The 9,521-nt window shown below is 42.0% G+C and overlaps 1 non-coding gene across 1 annotated transcript; it reads right to left on the bottom strand.

Annotated features, from left to right (window-relative positions):
• Positions 1 to 319: 319 nt before the first annotated feature.
• LOC127077719 (small nucleolar RNA R71) lies at positions 320 to 426 on the bottom strand. Its single transcript, XR_007787500.1, has one exon. It is a non-coding gene; the product is annotated as a small nucleolar RNA R71 (small nucleolar RNA).
• Positions 427 to 9,521: the final 9,095 nt, after the last annotated feature.

Raw genomic sequence — 9,521 nt, forward strand, 5'->3', positions numbered from 1 at the left:
TTCTAGTGTAGTAAACCCAACCATCCCAGCTAATAATTTCGAACTTAAACCCTCCCTGTTGCAACTAGTGCAACAGAGACAATTCGCAGGTCTCGCTACCGAGAACCCAAACCAACATTTAAACATATTTCTCCAATTAGCAGACACTTTTAAAACCAATGGAGCTTCTCCTGAGGCAATCCGTTTAAGATTATTCCCTTTCCCCCTCAGAGATAAAGCCCTATCATGGTTAGATTCCCTTCCACCCAATTCCATTACGACTTGGGACAACCTTAGAAAAGTATTCCTTGCTTGATACTTTCCCCCAAGTAATACCGCCGTTCTCCGAAACCACATAACTAGATTTAACCAAAACCAAGGAGAATCGTTGTTCGAAGCTTGGGAGAGGTATAAAGAGCTGTTAAGAGCATGCCCACATCATGGTTTAGAAAATTGGTTAATCATTCATACCTTATATAATGGACTTCACTATAACACTAAGATGACCATCGACGCTGCCGCAGGCGGTGCACTGATGAACAAACTTTATCCTGAAGCTAGTGCCCTCATCGAGGATATGGCTCAAAACCATCAAGTATGTGGAGTCAAACGAGCGACAGTTGAGAAGAAATAAGCCAAGGAGGAGTGCATGAGTTAAACTCTATAGACATGATACAAGCTAAAATGGACGCATTAGCCCTCAAGGTTGAACATATGTATACAAACCCGAATACTGCAGTCGTAGTTTCGTCGGATTGTGAGAAATGTGGAACCAAAGGACACCAATCTGCAGAATGCAGTCTCTTAAATGAAACCAACTCTGAGCAAGTGAACTACGCCCAAGGGAACCCATATTCGAATACCTACAACCCTGGATGGAGGAATCACCCGAACTTCTCCTATAAAAACAATAACCCAATCCAAAATACTGCACCTCCGAGACAACTAAGTTACCAAGCCCTAAGACCAAATCAACCTATGCAACCTGTGCCACCAAAGCCAAGCCTTGAGAAAATTATGGAAAATTTTATCACTGCTCAAACCCAACAAAACAAAGAGTTCATGAACCAGAACATTTACGTTAATGAACTGGTTACCCAATTAGGAACCAAGGTTGACCAAATAGTTACTCATACTAAGATGCTTGAAATCCAGATCTCTCAGGTAGCTTTAAACAGAGCCCCCCAGACTACACCTGAAGGACAATTCCGTGGACAACCTCAACAGAATCCGAGAGGACAAGCCAATGCCATTACCCTACGAAGTGGGACCACTTATGATGAGCCATTTGACTCGAGATTGAGTGAACCCAAAACTTCTAAGGAATACACTGAACCCACGAACGAAGTAAAGGAACTAGAGGAATCTGAAAAACAGGAAGGTCAATAAAAAGGAGAAGAACCTAAAGACAAAACCTATGTACCACCCCCGCCATACGAACCACCGATACCATATCCGCAAAGAGTCAAACAGACCCAGATCAATGACCAGTATCAGAAATTCATTAAGGTTATAGAAAAACTTCACGTAGAAATCCCTTTCACAGAAGCCATCACCCAAATACCTTCTTATGCAAAGTTTCTCAAAGACATCCTTACCAACAAACGTAGACTCGACGATCCGAAGCCCTTGGAATGCAATTCTATTTCCGAGAATAAGTTAGCCAAAAAGAATAAAGATCCTGGAAATTTTTCCATTCCTTGTCTCTTGGGAAGTCATGTCATTGAAAAAGCTTTTCTAGACTTAGGAGCTAGTGTGAGCTTAATGCCTTTAGCAGTTTGTGAGAGGTTAAACTTAAGAGAATTACAACCTACTAGGATGTCACTTCAGTTATCCAAAAGATCTGTTAAGTATCCGATAGGCATATTAGAAGATGTCCCTGTTAGGATAGGTCAATTATTTATCCCTACTGATTTTGTTGTCATGGACATCAAAGAGGATAATGATATACCAATCCTTCTAGGTAGACCGTTCTTATCAACTGCAGGAGCCATAATAGATGTCATGAGAGGAAAGTTTACCTTTGAGGTAGGTGATGAGAAGATAGAATTTATACTTTCAAAATTTCTTATGGCACCTGTGATGGGAGACGCATGTTATGCCATAGATATCATTGATGAATGCGTTAGGGAAATAGAACAAGAAGAAATCATAAAAACGATTAAGTTGCCATCAACCCTCATACTGGAAGATGATGACTTTAGGAAACCCTACATCGATAATAACCTTTACGAATGTTTATCCCTTACCCCAGATCCTATGCCATGCCCTGAGAAACCAACCTTAGAACTTAAGGAACTGCCTAAGAACCTGAGATATGAGTTCCTCGATGAAGAGATGAACCGTCCAGTTATAGTCAGTGCTACCTTGATCCAAGAGGAAATAGACCAACTCTTAGATGTTTTACGAAGATATCCCTAAGCCTTAGGATATAATATCTCTGACCTGAAAGGTATAAGCCCATCCGTATGCATGCATCGAATTTCGCTCGAAGAAGATTCAAAGCCCTCCAGAGAACATCAGAGAAGAATAAACCCTATAATGAGTGATGTTATTAAAAAAAAGTTCTTAAGTTACTTGAGGCAGGTATAATCTATCAGATCTCATATAGTAAGTGGGTGAGCCCTGTGCATGTAGTACCTAAAAAGGGAGACATCACAGTCGTGCAAAACGATAAAGGCGAACATGTAGCAAAATGGATAGAAGGAGGATGGCGGATGTGCATAGGCTACAAAAAGTTAAATAAAGCAACCAGGAAGGATCATTTCCCTTTACCATTTATAGACCAGATGTTGGAGCGACTAGCCAGACACTCATACTTCTGCTATCTAGATGGATACTCTGAATTCTTCCAAATATCTATCCACCCCGAAGATCAAGAGAAAACTACCTTTACATGCCCTTATGGAACTTTTGCCTATAGATAGAATGCCATTCGGCCTCTGTAATGCCCCAGCTACTTTCCAGCGCTGCATGATGTCAATCTTTGCAGATTACCTAGATGGTATCATGGAAGTATTTATGGATGATTTCTCGGTTTACGGATTTGATTTCAAAAATTGTCTTGCTAACCTTGAGAAAATCCTGGAGAGATTTGTGGAGGTGAACCTTGTGCTAAACTGGGAAAAGTGTCATTTCATGGTCACCAAAGGGATTGTTTTAGGACATATAGTTTCCGAAAAAGGTATTGAGGTAGATAGAGCTAAGATAGAAGTCATAGAGAACCTAAAACCACCAAAAACTATCAGAGAAGTCCGAAGTTTCCTTGGACATGCTGGATTCTACCAGCATTTTATCAAGGATTTCTCCAAAATAACTAAACCTTTAACTGGCCTTTTAATGAAAGATGCTGAATTCATTTTTGATGAAAAATGTAATGAAGCATTTAATCTTTTAAAACAAGCGTTGATTTCAGCACCTTTTATGAAACCCCCTGATTGGTCAGAACCTTTTGAGATAATGTGCGACGCTAGTGATTATACCGTTCTAGGACAAAGAAAAGATAAAAAATTACATGCGATTTATTATGCCAATAGAACCCTAGACGCTGCCTAACTCAACTACGCAATAACTGAAAAGGAATTACTCGCTATAGTTTTTTCTATAGACAAATTTAGATCTTATCTAGTAGGAGCCAAAATTATAGTTTACACTGATCATGCTGCCATTCGTTACCTATTAAGTAAAAAAGATGCCAAGCCCAGGTTACTCCGATGGATTCTGTTACTACAAGAGTTTGATTTAGATATAAGAGATAAAAAAGGCACTGAAAATGTAGTAGCTGATCACCTCTCTAGGCTAGAACACCTAAAACCAGACTTCGTACCCATAAATGATGATTTTGCCTATGATAAACTGATAGCTAGACTAGAAACCATTGAAGATGATAGCCTAGGCCCTCATGAGCACTTCCAAAAATCCTTAGCTGTAAGTAACGTTCCATGGTATGCAGACTTTGTTAATTACCTAGCTGCTGATATCGTACCCCCTAATCTTGACTACCACCGGAAGAAGAAGTTCTTCAACGAGGTGAGAAACTTTTATTGGGACGAACCGCTCCTTTTCAAAAGGGGTAAAGACGGCATTTTTTGCCGATGCGTTCCAGAAGAGGAGGTAAAAAGTATAATTGAGCATTTTCACCTTGCACCCTATGGTGGACATGCGAGCACCTCTAAGACATACGCCAAGATTCTTCAAGTTGGCCTGTTCTGGCCTACCATGTGGTGCGATGTCCATGCTTGCATTGTCAAATGTGATAGATGCCAACACACGGGAAATATTTCAAGGCGTGACGAAATGACTCTAAGAAACATTCAGGAAGTAGAACTCTTCGACGTTTGGGGTATAAATTTCATGGGACCTTTCCCAGCATCCTTAGGAAACAAGTATATCTTAGTAGCTGTGGACTACGTGTCTAAGTGGATTGAAGCTATAGCTGCACCCACAAACGATACTGGGGTGGTGATCAAGTTATTTAAGAACTATATATTCCCCCGATTTGGAACACCCCGTTTAGTTATAAGCGATGGAGGATCGCACTTCATATCGAGAATATTTAATAAACTTTTAAGCAAATATGGAGTTAGGCATAGAGTAGCAACACCATACCACCCACAGACTAGTGGCCAAGTAGAACTATCCAATAGGGAGATAAAACAAAATCTAGAAAAAACTGTTTCTATATCTAGAAGAGACTGGTCTCAGAAGCTCCAAGAAGCATTATGGGCCTACAGAACCGCTTTCAAAACCCCTATAGGAACAACTCCCTACTAACTAGTCTATGGAAAATCTTGTCATTTACCTTTTGAATTAGAGCATAAGGCCTATTGGGCCATTAAAACTTTGAATTTGGATTACCTGACCGCTGGTGAAAAACGTATCCTTGACATCCATAAACTGGAAGAACTCAGGCAATCTGCCTATGAGAATGCCAAAATATACAAAGAAAGAACAAAAGCTTGGCATGACAAAATAATTGTGAAGAAAGATTTCAATATAGGCGACCCTGTTCTCCTGTTCAACTTTAGGTTACGACTTTTCCCTAGGAAGCTGCGTTCAAGATGGACTGGCCCTTTCAAAGTATCTAAGATTCTGAGATCCGGAGCTGTAGAAATCAAGAACGAAACATGTAATCCATTAGTTGTAAATGGGAAAAGACTGAAGCTCTATGAAGGAGGAGACATTCCAATAGACTACTCCAGCCACACTCTGATAGATCCACCAATTCCTACGACAGGTTTATAAATTCCGATCGTCAAGCTAATGACGTTAAACAAGCGCTGCTTGGCAGGCAACCCACGATTTTCTTATCTTATTTTACTTTTCTTTGCATTTATTTACTTTACTTTATTTTATTTTTAATCATATTTTCCCCAAGACTAAATATCATTTGCAATGTTTGTGTTTTCAGGATCCTTTTCCCTAACCTTTGCAAGATGCAGAACTTTGATGACATGCACGTAGCTTTCAGAGATGATACCCAGAGAGAGCGTTACATAGCTCTCTACCATCGCCCTATGGCCCCTACATGCTATCCGGACCAGCACTGCATGGAAGCCCTAGGCATTGAGCCGAACATCAGATTTCTGTGCCACCAACTCCAATGAGATGAATTCGCTGATGACCTGAGCAACACCTACAGGAACTTGACCTTGGAGTTCCTCAGCTCGTTTGATTATGATCTTTATTTTGGACCAGATGGGTATGCAGCTTTCAGGCTATTTTGGATTGAGTACTCTTTCAGCCAGAAGGAGTTCGGTGACTTATTAGGTTTCCAGACCACCCCCGATGTTATCCCTGAGACGCCGATGGGATACTTTCTGGGTAAGGAAATAGAGAAATTCTGGAGCGATATCTCTGGTGGAGGGAGTCAGGATCCTTCTACTCACTTGTCCCAGGCTATCCACAACCCTGCTATGAGGTACTTCCAGATGATACTGGCACACTCCTTCCTTGGAAGACCAGATGTTGAGACGTTGCTGAGTGAGGAGGAAATATTTTTATTATTTTGTGCATCCCAGTCTCGCCCTGTGGCATGTGGGAACTTTCTATTGTGTGGCCTTAGCAGTGTCGCCAAATCATCCGAAGGAGTTATTCATGTAGGAGGGATTGTCACACAGATTGCCATCGCCTTAGGTCTATCCCGCAAGCTGCTACATCTCAGGACCTTCTATGGGTACACTACTATGGATATCGATTTCTGCTTGACCAGAGGATTGATGAGGAGATCTTCTTTCTATCCCAGACAGTTCAGATTGCTGATTGATAGCGAGACGATACATTACTTTACACTGCCTGATCCGATGATGACCAGTGTTCATGACCCAGCTAACTAGAGTTATGCTTTGGAGGGTCATGGAGAGACTATTGAGGAGCCTAGATCCCCACCTGTTGCTGAGTATACCCCTACACCGCCTTCACCCAGGATTATTGTGATCTCTAATAATTTATCTTTGCAAACTTCAGACATCCACACGCAGATTGCCGAGTGTCGCAGAGAGATTGTCGGGCTTAAGTAGGAGGTGGCTGTAACACCCCAAAATTTGCCCTCCTCAATCATGCATTCATTTTTAGGTCATTTAACATTTCATATTGCATTTTTAGGTAAGTTAACATTTCATATTTCCTTTCATCATGTCAATCAGAATCAGATCCTAAAAGCTTGAACATCATCCAAGACATTTTGTGGTTTCTATCCAAGTGATCAGTCAGCACAAGGGAAAGACTTGAGTTACTCCCAACAGGTTCAAATAGGGCCTATTCATCATCCAGAACACTAATCTTGAAGGAGTGGAAAGCAGAGCCCGAGCAGTCATGCTCGCTAGGCGAGCAGAATGGTTCGCTTAACGAAGAGAACTGTCATGCTCGCTAAGCGAGCAGATCCTTCGTTAGGCGAAGCGCGCATATTTCTGAAAATAAAATAGAAAGTCATGGGCTTGAGTTGCCCTCATTTGAGCCCACAAAGTCGCAAAAACCAGGCTATAAAAACAGAACTCCATTGAGTCAAACAGGGAGGGGATTCCTATTATCAAAGACAGGAAAAGAGGCAGAGACAGAAACCTACGAACTAATCTGCAGCAACCTCCAGGCAGCTCTGAAAAGTTCACTCTGACTCACACACTTTTTCACCTCCATCTCACGCAAACCCTAACATTGTTCTGCAAACCCAAGGGTGCAATTCATTGTCATTCGATCTCTCCAATCAGGTTGCCCTATTCCCATTACCTTATGTTTTTAATTTGAATACTCTGAATGTATGAGGTATTATCGAGTGGTTTTGCCCACGGGTAGATATGAAAACAATGCCTTGAATGTTTAATCGTTTAATTTCTGAAATGCGTGCCATAGGGTTTGGGGTTTCTGAGATCATACTGTTATCAATGAAGAACCCAAAACCCGCAAGCGCTCGCTAGCTGCTTCGCTAGGAGAGCCTGTAGCGAGGCTTCGCTAAGCCTTCACTGAGCGACGCAGCAGCGATCGCGACAGCAGTTGCCCTTTTTCCTGTTCGCTCTCACCCGTTTGTGTTTGTTATGACATTGTTTTCTCCTGATTCCATCCTATTACTCTAACCTATTTGTTGAGTTTTTGTGAGGGCTCACATACTCTTGCAGGGATAGCTTGCTTGGTATTCCACTTTATTTGTGGGATACCATCTAGAGGTTTATTCCGATTGCCTGTACTGACTCACTTTCTTTGATGGTGCTAGCTTGGGGAGATCTCTGGGTTTCTTATTTCGTTAGTGGCTATTACTTCGGATGTTTATCCGTACGGTAGACCTTTTGATCCTTTATTTTTCCCGCTTTTCGCCGTTTTCTTAGCTGGAAGACCTCAATAGGACGCAATGTTTTCTTTTGTTTGTTTACTTTATGCATGTTTGTTTTTGTGTGATGTGATCGTCTCCCCATAGGGTTGCTAGGCTTCTATAGTCTCCCGTTTGCATGTCAATTAAGGTAGCGCGGTTCCTTCGTCTAGGACTGCCTTTTTGTATGAGCATCCCTAAAACCCCCCAACTCGTTGATTTTTCTTCTCCTAAGAACACGTTATCTCCTTCTACTACAGGCGAGTAAGTCTCCAAAGGTCGATCATCCGGTAGATTGCGTAATAACGTCGCTCACCCCAAAACACAACCCTTACCCCGTAGTTAGCCGAACTACCGCTTGCTCTGATTCTCATTCCAGATGAGATACGTAGGCATAAGACGCGACGTCTTAGCGAGCACACACTCCCCCTAACCCTTAGGCAGCCGAGCTACAGAGACTCTGATTCTTATATTCAGATGAGATACATATGCAGTGGATGCGACATCCATGCGAGTCATTTTCTTTTGACCCTTTTTTTTAGTAAATAGTACATTAGATAACCCACACCCTTCAGACAAGAATAACAAAAGTGGATCCCGTAGAGTACTACGGATGCGTAGGGGTGCTAATACCTTCCCTTCGCATAATCGACTCCCGAACCCAGGATTTGGTTGCGAGACCTTGTCTTTTCCTTTCCTTTTTCCAGGTTTACTTCGAGCGTTTCCTTTCCCTCCTTTGGGATAAATAACGCACGGTGGCGACTCTTCTGTCTTTCCTTTTTCGCCGGTTGTTTTTTTCGCAGGTAGGTTGCGACAGCTGGCGACTCTGTTGGGGAACCTGTTTCCCTAAGCGATTCCCTCATAGCTTTTGTAGGTATCTTGTTTGTTGGATGTTTATTCTTTCGTACAGTTATTTATTTTTCAGCATTTACCTGCTTTATCTAATTGCATTGTGTACATATGATTGCCGTATCTACTGGTTCTGTTTGTTGGGTGGGAGTCACAAGAGGTAAAAGGCCCAATACACAGGCTATGAGTTAACTTTAGGACACCTAGGAATATAGTGATTCATGGGAAACAGGTGGTATGGCGCCACTTAGCGGAACATGGTATCACGAGCAGTTCAGATTCTGATGGGGTATTACCGTTGCATACACCTAGTGTGCATATGATAATATTCTTGAAAGGATTATTTACCCTGCGTTTCTCTTGACCTTACCCTGGCCTAGATTAGACCTGTGAGTGGGGCGGGAATGAATCATTTATAGGTACTGATGGTGACTTGTTCTGTTGGTGACTATTGTTCGGTTCTTGTTGGTGACCGTTGGTTCTGAAGTATGGGTTCTGAGTTGATGACTGTGTTCTATGGTTCCCGGTTCCGAATTCATGCCGAAGTACTGATCTTGTATTATATTCCTCAATGGGTTTCTCTTCAAGCAGTGCAACCCGACAAATGTTCAAGCAGATACAACAATCCTGATTGACATGCCTTTGCATTGCATAATATCATCTGCATATTTGCATCCAACATCTCATGCTTATTCATTTGCAGGGTATTCCCTTTCAAAGGGGGGGCGCCTTAAAATTGACTAAGCAGCGCATCACATACCATGCATATTAACCCTTGTCTGTTTTGTAGGTGTCACCGCAGTGTCTAAAGTTTGTTCCCTGTTTCAGGCATTATTGGTCCCAAGCGAGTCCACAGGTACCCGACAAAGGAAAATCGTCTGCAACTAGCGATGGA

Source organism: Lathyrus oleraceus, chromosome 4, assembly GCF_024323335.1.
Source record: "Lathyrus oleraceus cultivar Zhongwan6 chromosome 4, CAAS_Psat_ZW6_1.0, whole genome shotgun sequence".
Lineage (NCBI taxonomy): Eukaryota > Viridiplantae > Streptophyta > Magnoliopsida > Fabales > Fabaceae > Lathyrus > Lathyrus oleraceus.